This window comes from Eucyclogobius newberryi, unplaced genomic scaffold, assembly GCF_026437365.1.
Source record: "Eucyclogobius newberryi isolate DKJ021-1_F unplaced genomic scaffold, fEucNew1.0.hap1 SCAF_2, whole genome shotgun sequence".
Taxonomy (NCBI): Eukaryota; Metazoa; Chordata; class Actinopteri; order Gobiiformes; family Gobiidae; genus Eucyclogobius; species Eucyclogobius newberryi.
In genome coordinates this window covers 43,681,311-43,696,388 of record NW_027315834.1, presented here as the reverse complement: position 1 = coordinate 43,696,388, position 15,078 = coordinate 43,681,311, and the positions used below count along the sequence as shown (strand labels likewise).

The following is a 15,078-nucleotide window of genomic DNA, read 5'->3' as shown; positions in this document are numbered from 1 at the left end:
TGCCCTCCCTTCTCTCTCATTCCCGCTTCACGGTCAACTGTCCTGTCTAATAAAGCCTATGGGCCAAACATCCTTAATAAAGAAAAGAGCTTGAGATTTTATTTAAATTCCTGGACACTTTATTAAATCATTTGGAATGAATATGAATGAGTCATCAAAAGGAAGGAGATTGCAAATACAGTAGCTACAAGTATTGAGCTGCTGTTTTCTATTCTGCAATAACTGGGTATGGATAGATATGTTTTCTAAATGGTTTACACTAGGGCTGCATGATATTGGAAAAAATGCAAAATGCTATAAGGGGTCAAGTTCTGTGATATTGATATTATTGCGACAATTTGCTCTCACCCAAACATTAAATAGTTTAAACAATAACCTTTTTTTCAATTAAATTTGTTTTTGTCTTATGTAGGCAATATATTTGATTAGCAATGTGGTAAAAGGTTGGCCACTTCTATTATTATCAGTATAATCATTAATTCTTTTACTCTGGACTGGAACAAGGCAGAAAATGAGATGTCTCTTTTGAGCTGTATTAATTTCAGCAGTTGCCTCGAAAGGAAATATCCCGATGACAATATTTTTTTCGATATATTGTGCGGCTCTAGTTTACATCTTATTAATGTATTACTGTTATATACTATTTTAAATTTCCAATATTGAGTAATTGATTTTGTCATTTTCACAAACTGATCTTCTACAGAGCAGGAAAAAACACACAATATTCAACAGAACAAAATGGCACAGTCCAAAACCAAAATATTTGTTGTTGAGATATATATTTATACAGCAAGATGGACTGAAAACTTGCTAGTATTGAACTACTTTATAAATCTGAATATTAGTTTAAATTGCATTGCACCAGAAACATGGTTATGCTGGAAGAAAACACATGGTTATTGTGAGTTTATTCCAACAGACAAACTTTTGTAACACATCTTTTGCACCATCTTTGCCTTGAACATTTGTTTTCAGCTATATATTGGTATTAAAGTCTTTTCCTTTTCCTTTCCCTCTTAAGCAGCTCTTGTTCCTTATTTAATCCTCTTCACCTCCATGTGTCCTCCATTGCCTCTATTAAAACACAGCAGTCTCATTGTGCAGAGCTGAGAGAGATTTTCTCTTGAACCTTGTCATCACAAACATAACTCTGGAATGCAATCTACAGACTATTATAGAAAGGCACTTTGCTTTTAAATACTAAAAGTGAAAATAGCCTAGGGTTGTCAAAAAATCTACACCCAGTTAATAATTGATATTAAAACTAGTAAAAAAATCAGTACAAATTGAATCATTCCAAAATGGTGTTTAAAACATTGATTCTCCGTTTGGCTGCAACAATTAATCCAGTTAATCGAGTAATTCTGTTTCAAAAAAGTTTTGAGCACCAAGGACCAGGATTATGAAACAGAAAGTCTGCGATGACGGGGCGAAGACACAAAGGCTAAAGTGAACGGCACACAGAGCTAATACAACAAACTTACTACAGAGCTACAGCTCAAAACACCAGGGCTGTGTCCAAATGTCCACACTCGTATGCTTTCAGCCTTGGCAGTTTTGAGAATAAGAAAGTGTTTTATGTAGGGCTGCAACCATTACTCGTGTAAATCGAATAATTCAATTACAAAAAATTTTGATTATTATTTTACGGTCTCAACGATTCTTTTAATTTACATATTCAATCGAAAACATGTGAATCTGTGGTGGAACGACTTGTGGTGCTTTTGTTTCACACAGAGCTTTTTCCGCTCGGACCTGCAGCAACTAAAGCTCAGCAACGGAGAGAGCGGCCTGTTTTAAACTCACAAGTGCGACCGGGAAGAGTTTTGTTGTGTGAAAGAGCACGGTGTCCCGAGCTGTAACTCTAACCACGGCAACTAACTACGCACCCTGTGTGCGTGTTCTTAGTCTGGGTATAGTCTAAGCAACCCGGTGATGAAGGCGAGCTCTCCGTGTTGTGCAAAAACAATTGAAGGTGAATTAAATAAAGAAACAATGCTCTGAGGCAGCAATTCAATATTTTATTTATTTATTTTATATTTAAAATTTTGGGACACATTGAAAAACGGGACATCAAACAATGTTATTGCTCACTTCCTTCATTGCCTGTATATGAGGCCATGACAAACGTCTCCCACACAGATGGTGCTTTTAAATGCCACAGTTATCAGTCATTGGTTCAAATTCAATTCAATTCAATTCAATTGATTTTTTGTAACACCCAAAATCACAACAGAAGTTGCCTCGGGAGGCGAGGCTATCATCATATATGGACTGGCACCATCCCACTCCAGCCTCCAGTGGCCAAGTCCAGCCTCTTTACGCCAGCGTTAAGGTCGGCATGGTAGCAAAATAGCACCCTGATCCCACCCCCTGGAAAAGGCTCCCGTTAACGCTAAGTCCAGGTGCAAAATATGGCCATTACGGTTCAATTTACCCCGATATAAAGTATTTTGAAGCAATGGGGCGGCATCAGCCCTGGCCTTTCAGATCCTAATCAGGTACTCATCGGTGATGATGGAACTGCAGTCATCTAACAATAGGATTCATACAGTCCATTGCCGTGCTTTGTTTCAGGGGAAACTTAAACAGTACTAACAAACAGGACAGGCTATTATCAGGTGGTTCTGTCTGGTGGGAAGGGCTTAAACAGTCTCAGACTAGATACGCAGATTGAGAATTTCTTTTTGATGATTGCAATAAATTACATATTAAGTAAACAATATTCTTTGAAGAACTACAGGAAGCTTATCTCCCCCAAAATATTGAGGCACAAAAGATATAGTGTGTTCACTGCCTCTGACCAAAAGCACGTGAACGCGCAGGTCATAGAAATCTCCAGTCCCATCTGCCCGACATGCACATGAAAGCAGCACGAGACAACGAGGGAGGTGGTAGTGAGGTGTTTTGAGTGCCAGGTGAACCAAGGTTTTCAACAAGCAACCAAGCCTTGAAAAAAAAAGCCAAAACAAGGCACCCCTGATTTTTCTGAAAAAAGAAAGCCAAAACGGCTTATCAACTCCGAGGTGAATCTGAACACAAAAAAAAGGTGAAGGGGGAGAGCGCAGGTTTCACGTCTGCAGCTACTCTCGCCCCAAACCAAGAAGTTTATGAGTTTGACGCCTAACCTGTCTGAACCTTTCTGTGTGGAGTTTGCAGGTTTCTCCCCGTGTCTGAGTGGCTTTCCTGCTGGCACTTTTTCAGTCCATCTGTTGGAGAGCAATTGTATTGAAAACATCCCTGTGAACTAGTGAGCTGTATTACTTATGACTATAAAAAGATGAATTGCATATCTAAACAGTTATTGAGTTTTGTCCTTTCAGCATTTAGGCATCTGTTGGCTGTCTGACAGAACATCATTATAAGATGTTGTCAGACCATGGCCCGGGCTGAACTCCTTTCGTTCAACATTGAGCTGTCATATTCTCAACTCTCCAGTGAATGGTTCGCATTCTCTCTCTTTTCTCCACATTTTAGAATGCTGATATAGATGTGGTATGAGACAGATTAAAATGACACACCACAATGTTGACGGCTGCACAGGGATTGTCACTTTGTGTCACTGTGTGTCAGAATATGCCCATGATTGACTTGGGCTTTTAAATGAAAACAGTGTACTTGTCAGACGAGTATAATCTCACAGACAGATACACAGCCCTTGATATTTTGACTTGATGAAAGGAATAAGCTTAAGGGACTTTTCAGAAGGTCTGTTCTTTGAATACATTGCTTAAGCCTTAACCATTGTCTCAGCTTTGCACAACATCATCATAGTGAACTTTTGTTGAGATATGTCTTTGATTACATGATCTGGTTTTCTAGAATATGAAGGCATAACGTTCACAAGTAATTGGTGTGACCCAAAACTAGCCAAGCAAGTAAACAAGTCCAGGGCAAGTAAACAAGACTGTGGCAAGTGTTGGGGTATAACTCCTCCCTAACATCAGAACTAATCTATCTTCCCTTTAGGGCAATATCAATTCTAACTCTGACCAGATTGAAAACAACTTCTGGCTGGCAGGTGAAACGTCTCAAAAGCCTGATGTTTTTGAAACCTTCTCAACCATGGACAACTCCTGGACAATTGAGGGATTACTCTGACTCTCCCAAAAAAGTATTGGTAGATAAACTATGCATTTGGTTTTCTGTTTTAAAACTATATTCTCTCAGCTCTAGAAAGAAATCAAACACATCATCAAATAATAAAAAACAGAGCTAGTGAATGCTGCATGTGTCTGCAAATAGATCAGTCAGCTACTCATCAATCAAACGTAAGAAAGGCAAAAAGGCGGTTAAGTTCTCAAATAAGTTGGATATTACTACAACTTGCCTTGCCTTGCCTTACAACACATTCCACTTCCTGCAACTTTGATGGCAATTTTGGTGGTCACACCAGATACTGTCTGGTTTTCTGACCCCCCAGACCCTCCCAATAAAGCAATACCGAGCATTTCAGAGAAGCCTTTTGTTTATTTATAAAGCTCTCCTTGGGATTTTACCTGATAATTTAACAAGTTTGCTGAACATCAGATCAGGTAGTTACCAATAAAGGTCTCAGGACATTCTTATTTTATAGTCCCACCAAATCAATGCAGAGCTCCTGGCCTATGGAACGAAGCTCATCTTTGTCACATTAACTTCAGTACTGTTTAATTGTTCAAACGTTCACTGAGAATGACCAAAGCTCCTTGAGTGTATTCTCATCAAGGAAAAATAATAACTTTTAGATCTGGCACTTCCCCAATGATAGAAAAGTATAGGAAAATGTGTCATAGTAGGTAGGTAGTTCAAAACCAAGATCCTGGTTCTGTGATTCTGATTAGCACCGAATGGTTCCAGTATGTTGGTATGTTTTTAACAAGAAATTAAATAAAAAAGGCTTTTTAATTTTTTTTTTAGATGAAGTATAATTGCTTAGCATCTGGGATTTGATCATGAAGTTCAGTTGGCAAAAGCTATTAGTTTTACAGTGAGTACGGCAAAACATTCTTAATAAATGACTGCTCGAGTTCACTCGGAGGACAGGTAGTATTTTATTGAAATGAGCCGCTATAAAACCCGACAGTTCCCAGACTTTCAGGTGCCGTGTTATGGGACATAATCATCTTTTCCCCAGATCTAGAGGTCTATAGCACAACAGCAAATGCAAATGAGACCCTTTCAAATCGGTCATTATGTTAAAGTTAAGAAACTAGGAAATGTAATAAATTACTTCTACATGAGAAAGAAAATCCCATTTTCCAAATCAAGTTGAGCATTGCGGCTGGTTCATTGAACATTCGCTCACACTGGCCCAATGCGAAAGTGCTCCTATTCTTATCACCATCTTGATAGATATGCATGAAGATACAGCACTACACACTGGGCATGGCTTTACTATAATTAAGCAGTCACTGGTGATGTATGGTTGTCACTGTGGTGGGTCATTGAGGCATTTGAATCGATGTGTGGCCTGTGTGCCAAATCAAGGGCGACACATATTAATTTTGTCCTGGCACGAGATATGCTGCTTTATAACACGATGAACTGAGAAAGCCCTTGGTTCTTCTATTAAAGTGGATTTGAATTGCTGGCAGCGTTAATTGTTTCAGGCACCTTTTGGGTTTAAGCAGTTTCACACATTATTCTACATAGTTTCACTTGGAATCTCAAGTGTTAAAATGACAGGAAACTTTGTTGTTTTTTCCTCCTTTTTTATGAAACACAATCCAATGTTATTGTCAATCTATTTAACTACAAGCACATATCTGATTACAAGCACAAGACAAAATATAAAGACATTTTAAAATAGCAAAAACAGGTAAAACCTTTCTTAAATTCTGACAGCTCTGGTAAGGACTGGCTTAAATACCTACGCATCTCATGTGAGGAGTTGCCTTACACTTGTTGTCTTATGTAAGAAGTATAACAAATATAGTGCTGTTGAATTGCAGATGATATTTTCCGATTACATTTAAAACAGTAATATTTTAAATATATTTCACCCTGGAGAGACTCAGACACAGGACACAGAAGAGAATGATTAGCGAGCTTTATTACGGAGGTTATTTGGCGCTCAGACCCCGGTGGAAGACGGTGATCATGGGCACTCCATAATCTAATTGAATTAGATGTCTCCCCCCGGAGCCTGGAGACTGGTGGTGGTAGATATGGAGAGAAGGTAGCGGATGAGGGGAATGCAGACGAGGAGGAGGGGAGGCGGTGGGTCGCAGTACGGTTTGAGCGGCCGAGCCATCTGCCTGAGCGCTTAAATGTGACCGCCTGGGCGCTGATTGGGAGCGGGGAGGAGTCACTTGAGAGCGTTGATTGGTGGTGAGGAGCAGGTGCGAGGGCCATGGTGCAGACGCCCCCTGTCCTTTCACCCTCCATCTTGGCCGGGAAAAACTGCATAACCTCTTTGGGATAAGCGCAGAAACCTGGGAGAGTCCATGGTGAAGTGAGGGATCTGACTCTCACAGACGGACAGGCGGACGCCGCTTGAGTGAGATGATGGCGCTGGGGAGAGGGGTCCTTCCATGGAGGCCGACGCCGATTTAAGTTAGGTCTTCCAGGTGAATTTACGCAGGCTTCATTTGTCTTTCTTTATACTTTAGCTTTCTTTGCAGACAATACAAAATACAACACAGAAACATGCATACATGAAAACACATGAAAAAAACAGGACAGCCAAGAACAAATCAAAACACAAAAGGGAGCACTGTAAACCCAAACATTACAGTAAGTTTCATGGTGACAGAAATCAAAACCAGAAAAAAGTTCACTCAACAGATAACAAAATGGAAATAAATGGTCCCTATTTAATTTAGTTTTAATTCCTTTCAACTTAAAGCAGAACTAAGTGACATTTTTACCATATTTAATGTGTTTGTAAGTCCCTGTGATGGTTAAATATGTATTTTCGGGGCCGTCGTCGCCCCCTTTCTGTCTCCGGGCAGAAAACCAGCCTTGCAATATTTGCCAACATTGACCCGATGACAACTCTCCTGGGAAACCCTGAGACTTTTTTATTTTATTTGGCCAAGTTAAATGATTTTGTATCTGGTTACCATATTTTCCGGATTATAAATCGCTCTGGAGCACCAGCCAAAAATGCATAATAGAGAAAAAAAACATATACATCGCACTGGAGTATAAGTCACATTTTTGGGGGACATTTATGTGTGGAAGCCATGTGATTACAGATCTCAAGGTACTGTCCTGATTATAAATAAATGAACATGCAGCAAAAATCCCCGGTAGAGGCATGTTTCACATCTTCTGGCATAAAACTGAAATATTTAATATTTAGTTTAATTTAGTTGCCATTTGCAGTTAAAAAACACATAGGAAAGACATGTGCAAAAAAGCCCAAAGTGCAAAACACCCGCGCCCTGTACTCCATTTTCCAACACTCCAACACTTCATGCAGTCCTCCTCATACATGTTCTGATCACCCATGCACACCCCTGACTTCTACCAACGTTTCTGCATTACTGAGATGTCAACAGGACCGGTTAGTTTGTTGGTGTTACATTGAGCTTGTTTCTTAGTTCGCTAACATGTAAGTTGACAGTATGACAGTAAGTTTAAACACAATTTGATATGACATACACATACAGTATTTTCCCTTTCTTAAATCTATTTTTTTTTTTTGTCGCTATTTTCATTTCATGAACACATTATGAAATGAATTGGACAGCCTAGCACTATTTAATAGTAAAAAAATATTATTGGACTTGTATTTGTTTATTTGTATTTTTTTTAATTGGCTACAATAACCATCATCATAATGTAAATGTTACGGGTTATCACATTGCTGGCTATTTTGTTCAAAAACAATTGGATGTGTTTGACATTACAACTTCTTCTATTTCTAACTGCACCATTGCCTTGTTTCCATGCTGTTTATGTGCAGCGGGTCTTGATTGTAGCAGGTGTTCGATAATGGGACTCCACGTGCATGATCCTCCAGTTCTCTGCAGGCACGTCCAAACCTAGTTATTTCTGTAGCTGTATGAATTTAATTTGACTTTGTTTGGCACTATGCTATCTCAGCGAGATTACTCAAAAATGTAACAAAGGCTAACATCTCAGTAAAAAAAAAAAAATACATTGACCTTGTGCACCCAAACGACCAGGAATGAAACTCTCCTTCTATTATAACAAAACCATTATAACCTACAAGGCACATGGATAAAAAAACAATATGAAATTATTCCTTAGTGATTTTGTTGTTTTTTCACTCGTACAGTAAACAGTTTGTGCTAAACTGCTCTCTTTATCTAGGGGGACACTCTAAATAGGCTCATATCTCGAGTTGGCAGTCCTTGTTCAAGGCTTGGCTCTTTTAATTCTAAATGGGAGGTCGTAAGGGTTTACTGCAAAGGTTTTTGTCCACAAAATTAAATCTCTTTTACCTTTCCTTTATTCCTTTTGCTATCTGAACAAATGGAACATTTTCATTTGTTCCCGCAGATGTTCTGCAGGGTTCATTAGTTTGACTTGTATATAGGGACTGAACAATTTGCGCATGTTTCCTGAAAATAAACAAAAATACTTATATACTATACTATATGTATTATACTACAGGTTTTTCATTGAAATTAGTATTGACAATTTCTGTTTAAAATGCTTCAATTGAGTCTGTGAATTCTTCATTCTAACGTCCACATGTTTTGGCAAATAGATGCACCCACAAGCTCCTTTCTCCAACTCTCTTTACAGCCTCGTCACGTGCGTGATGAACACAGTCTGTTGTAACGCAGCATCTGTTTGTCGAGACAAGTGCAATGACCAAAGCCGATAGGATCCCTCCACTTGCAGAGCCAGTAAATACACATCTACACTTCTGTCAGCCAACCTTTATGTTCAGGTAGTACCGGATACTCTCTTCTATCGTTTTCCTCTACTTTTTCTCCTCTGACCATTCTTCTACCTTCTCTATCTTTTCTGTTGCCTGGGTAACAGTTACCGATAGAGACAAGGCCTTCAGGGAACAAAAGAGAAGGTGCAGAAGGAAGAGGATTATTGAATAATTGTGTTTCTGTGCCTGGGTGCATTCAAAGATGTTTATAGCTAGAGAATGAGTATGCACTGTGAAGACCTTCAGTCTTTAAGCGAAAGGTCGTCACAGTGAATTGAATGTTTTTATTATGCGAGTGACCTTGTGGGCTATGATATAAGGGTGCACTAGCTTCAAACCAGACACTTAGAAATGTGGTCGGAACAATTCGTCCCAAAGAAATTCTGTATGTTATAGTATTTTATAAATATATATTGAATGCAATCCGTTTTGCTTTGTGTTCATGTTAGACAGTGTGCATAAACTTTTCAATATATAGATTGGGGTCACCTGTAAGTATCAGTTTCTTAAGTGAGGCTGTGTTTAACAATTTATTATAAATACACATTGGTTGGTTTGATTCTCTTGCAAGCCAATTGCAGCATTTTCTATCTCTAATCCATTATCTCTAGGTTTTCAAGGCATTTGTTAGATAACTGTCTCAAAAATTCTTAAAAGCTGCACATGCAAAACATGTTTTTGCTTTTAACCATATTATAATGATAATGATAATAATCAAAAAAACATACCAGGAATTGTATTATATGGAAATCCAGAAATCCATATCACTGGACTCGCTCAGAGCATTTCTGCACTCGAACTGTGATTATTACAAACACATGGATGTATTAGCCTGACGTGAATGCATAAAGGCTTTGTCTGAATTGACAGTGCAGTGAAGGAGCACCTTTTGCTAATATTATCTCTGCAGTCTACTGTAGTCTACTGGAGTCCTAGCTTTACTATATTTACTTTTGGGAATTAGTCAATGCCCAGTACATATATAATTAACCTCTTTGAACAGAAGAGATAACACTGTGCCCTGCCATTCTAACCAACTAAAACTGGCAGACTCATCAAGCTCTTCTCATCTCTTCATTTACTTCTATATTGCTATTGATTCATCCTCACTTGTGTTGTTCTCCTAATAGCCATTTAAAGTGTGGTGATTAAAGTCTCGGGGAAAATACCTCATTAATGTATAGTTAAAGTGCTCTTTTCTCCTTTTTAGCGCTAGCAAATGTGTTTGGCTCACAGCTATCAATGACTCACACAGCAATTGGAAACATCTGTGCATTTCAATAAGCCCTGGAAGTGTCATGTATTAGCAGTGAAATCAAGCGTAGTGTTGCAGCCTGGTTGTCCTTTCACTCATTCAGCTGGACTCTAGACTGGCAACATGCTGAAAAATGTCAACGGAAAGAAGTGCTACTCTAAATCATGAGAAATGTTTGGTGCAAAGCTGCCAGAGGAGTGTGGAGGAGTTCCGGGAGATGAGAAGAAAAACAGGGCAAGATGGTGTATCAAGCGGTCGGGGATTGGAGAGGTGTTTTTGATTGCATCTGACTCTGGTGGATAGAGTCCTGTAGTGTTGAGCTGCTGGTGTTCTCTGACAGGTCTGTTCTCACATGCTGTCGTGGCAACTCCGGGGCAACAGCTGTGGTGCAAATAAAGGCCGCACTCGGAGCTGAACGACAGGGAATAAAACAAAGAATGAAATCCTATCTGCTTCAGCTGTATAGGTGTATAACCACAGCACCATCATTCTCTATTTATCGATATGGAATAAAATAAAATTAAACAATTTAAAAAATAAATATTTTTTTTTTGTATCTCGATCAGGATAGTCAAATGATATTATGTCAATCCAATAGAAATGTGTCAAAACATGTCTTTACATTTGTTCAGGTTAAAATTATCATCGATTAATTGAGTAAATCGAGTAATTCGATTACCAAAAAGCGTAGATTATTATTTGATTGCCTCGATGATTAGTTTAATTTACATATTTAATTAAAAACAGATGAATCTGTGGCGCGCCGAGCACACGGAACGACTTGTGTAGCTTTTGTTTCACACAGAGATTGTTCCGCGTGGACCTGCAGCAACTAAAGCCCAGCAGAGGAGAGAATCAGAATCAGAATAAGTTTATTGCCATTTATCAATGAACAGGATTCACGGTCATAGGAACTTGTCCTAGCGGTTCGGTGCAACACAAACATAACACTGAACAATAAATACAAAACAATGGACAATTAATAACAAATAACTACCGGGTATTAAAATGGTTAGGTAGAGTTAAAAATAGACACGATATGTACACAAAATAAAATATGTGGTGCAATAAAAGTAGAAAGTGCTTAAGAAGTGTTCATGAGTCCAACGGCAGAGGGAAAAAAACTGTTCTTATGACGGGAGGTTCTGGTCCGGATGGACCGTAGCCTCCTGCCTGAGGGGAGTGGCCTCCTGCCTGAGGGGAGTGGCTCAAATAGTCCGTGTGCCGGGTGAGAAGGATCGGCTGTGATCCGACCTGCACGTCCTAGAGTCCTGCAGAGGTACAGATCCTGCAGAGATGGAAGGTTGCGGCTGATTACCTTCTCAGCGGAGCGCACAATGCGCTGCAGTCTCTGTTTGTCCCTGGCTGTGGCTCCAGCGTACCACACGGTGATGGAGGAGGTGAGGATGGACTCGATGATGGCCGTGTAGAACTGCACCATCATCTCCGCTGGCAACTTTGCTTTCTCCAGCTGCCGCAGGAAGTACATCCTCTATTTCTGGCGTGGCGTGTTTTAGACTTACGAGTGTGACTGGGAAATGTAGTTTTGTTGTGTGAAAGAGTACAGAGGACCGCGATGACGGGGCAAAGACACGGATGCTAAAGTGAACGGCACACGGAGCTAATGCTGCAAAATGACTCCAGAGTTACAGCTCAAAACACCAGGTATCACTGGCCTCACTCAACACAGTTTTATTAACAAGTTTCTCATTTTAAGTTATGTGACATAAAACACAAATTAATTCATAACTACAGTAACAGTTAACAAACACAGTCTGGTGACAAGTTCATTTGTCCTTTATTTATATATTCTTTATATACAAACAGAATAGTTTGGACTGGTATGAAATGTTGCTTTTTTGGTGAAATAAGTTAAATTAAGAATACAATGTAATAAAATACTGCTTTTCTGCAATGGAACAGTCCTGGATGAATGAGGGATTACACCAATACAAACTATTACATTTTTTAAACAAATGATTTAATATGCTTTTAAATTGTTTACAAATGTTCAAAAAACAACAACCAATAACTCGATTAATCAAAGAAAATAATCAATAAATTACTCGATCACTAAAATAATAGATAGCTGCTGCCCTAATTATCAGACAAATGGAAATATCTGTAAAGTTAATCACAAAGTGCAGAAATATCACTTTATTTGAAAGTTTGACCATTTTGAAACAGTATTTTTGGCCCATTGGCTCTACTGGACAGGACAGTGCAGTGTGACATGGGAGGAGACAGGGGAATGACATGCAATACATTGTCAGGAACGAGATTCGTTTGCTATTCACTCGACCATGAGCGTGTCATGTGTCTAGCATGTCTATTATGCAAAACATAAAAAAAAAACAATTGAGAAACATTAAATGTGAGAAGATGATAGATCAAAGCATCAAATGTGCTTATTTTGCTTATCATTCGATTTCATTTATTTTAATTTTATTTTTATACGAAAGTAACGTATGATGGCAAAACCTATTTCCAATTTAGATTTGCATTTGTCGCCAAGTTGTTTTCTAACAGCAGCACAACCGACATTGAGAGGTTATTTTACCACATGCTGATCTCATCCACTCTATTGTCAACTCTGTGATGCCTGTGGCTTCAGAAAAAAAATAAAAATCCATTCCCGGTACCTTTCATTGTTGAGACCTCCCTTTTTCTCAAACAAAGTAAGCTCAAGGGCCTCATTTCACTGGCTCTCTTATTGCCTTGTTATCAAGAACTGTGGCAAGCCTATATTGGCCCCTTGTGACTCCACTGCAAATATTGGCATTGCTTTTCGAATCATATTTTCCTCTGTAAAATGTCACTGATGAAGGTCTGTGTGTGCTTACAGTCGGCCTGTTCTCTCTCTGTGTAGCAATATCTTGTTTTATCTGCCTGGCTAACAACTAATAACAGAGCCATAATGCGGCGCGGATTGAGGGCTTGGACTTACATGTACATGACTCACAGCTGTAGCTTCCTGGTGGAGAGTCTAAAAATGTACTGCTTCTTGGTGGATTCAGATAATGATCAACAAGCATTTGTCCTAAGTTAGGCTGAGGCTTGTTGATTTTTTTTTTTTAAATAATGGATCTGTGTTAACAATGAAGCAATACATTTTCAAAATGTTTTCAATGACTCTTCCTTGTACTTTAAATAGCATTAGTACGCTTAGTACGTTCATGTTTATATTTTTTATTTTGTAGACACTCTTCTTGTGAAGTACAATCAAATCTGTTTCTGTCTTGGATTGGCCAACCATAAGTTATATAAGGGGGTGGCACACAACTGAAACCTATGACCTGAAAAAGATCCATTTGGATAGAAACATTGTCAATTAATTGGAGGAAGCGTGCAGGCTGGTCTTCCCTTTTTTTTTTCTTTTTTTTTTTACAAGAAACACAACGCTAGCCATCATCTAAAATGTGGACTTCACGTGAAAGCTTATGAGGTGCATTATAGGTTCAGCATTAGTATTGAATGAATTTTATTTGATGCACTATCTTTGGCTCTCGATGACCCACAGGCATCTATAGGAGAATGCCTCCCCCCTTGCTCAACAACATAAAAAATGTTTTCAACCCTTGCTGACACAATCCACCAGGAAGGAAATAATCCTATTTACCTTTAATATTCTCAATGTTTAAGTTATATGAACTGTAATTGACATACAGTACATACCTGCCCACTTTTTTCCTCAGATCTCACCCCTGCACTTTTACATTATGCATAGAATTTGCAGCAGTCCAGTGAATAGCATAGTAGGTTTTTATGACCTTCCTCATTTATTTTCCAAAAGTAGCTGTGTTATTGGTCAGACAAAATTGTGGTTGAACTAATCAAGGGCCACTTATCTGCTGCTTGTCATTCAACAGAGAACATCTCTCAAATATAAAAATGTTCCCTTCCTCATTCAGATTCAGAGTAACCTTCATGACTTTTCTTTCCACAAATTAACATTAATATTTGAATGATTCATTAATCATTCGGTCGCCTCTTTTATAGTTTGGAGTACACAGTGGCAGAGTGGCTGTACCCCGCCTAAGGCCCAAAGTCACTGGGATAAGCTACAGTCACCCGCGACCCCTATCGAGCACAAACGGTAGAAGAAGAAAAAAGAATGAAAAAAAAATAACTTAATTCTTTATAAAGTTACTAAAATTCTTGGTCAGGGGCACAGAGAACTTCTGTGTAGCCTATATTTCACCTGTGACAGGCATACTAGTTTTACAGTACTTGTGTGAAAATGGTATTTACAGTATTTTCCGGATTATAAATCGCACCAGCTCAAGAAAAAAAACATATATAAGTCGCACTGGAGTATAAGTCGCATTTTTTGGGACATTTATTTAATAAAATCCAAGACCAGGAACAGACATTTCATCCTGAAATGCAATTTAAAATAATAACATTAGATTAGAGAACATTGTGAATAGGTGTACATATGCTAACGCTAACACCTTCAGCTACATGACGCACAGACAACAAGTAAGTAAGTTTCTGGTATGTTAACGTAACATTAACAGTTATTCAGATAACTATTCAAGAACATGCTAACAAGTTTACCAAAGCATCAGTATTACCCCAAATCACTAAATCCATTGAATAATTCTTCCTCAGTGTCACTTCTAAAACAACTTCCCAAACTCCGGAGGAAGAGGAAGTGTAGATTCTTCTTCTGCGTTGCTTATGCCTTGTTCAGACCGCGGCGATTTGCGTTTACATAGACTTGTAAATTGGAAGCTTTTGACGCGGCGGTGTGAACAGGGCTTTAGAGCCTAAAGCGCCCTAGAGTGCCGGTCAGGCGACAGGTGACATGCGGTTGCCAGTGTGAAAATAACGAATAATATCACATATAAGTCGCACCCCGGGCCAAAACTTTGTAAAAAGGTGCAACCTATAATCCAGAAAATACAGTATGTAAACTTTCTAGAATGATTGTGGTTCATGGTTTTGGTTTCATGTAGGTAGGGCGAGGAAAAACCTG

The 15,078-nt window shown here is 38.8% G+C and overlaps 1 protein-coding gene and 1 long non-coding RNA gene across 3 annotated transcripts in view; one reads left to right on the top strand and one right to left on the bottom strand.

Moving 5' to 3' along the window:
- Positions 1-15,078, top strand: part of LOC140366915 (astrotactin-2-like) — a 259,612-nt gene that overhangs the window by 45,479 nt on the left and 199,055 nt on the right. The gene's annotated exons all lie outside the window — the stretch shown is intronic.
- LOC140366921 (uncharacterized) overlaps positions 1-15,078 on the bottom strand; it is a 262,861-nt gene that overhangs the window by 85,116 nt on the left and 162,667 nt on the right. The window lies entirely within an intron of this gene.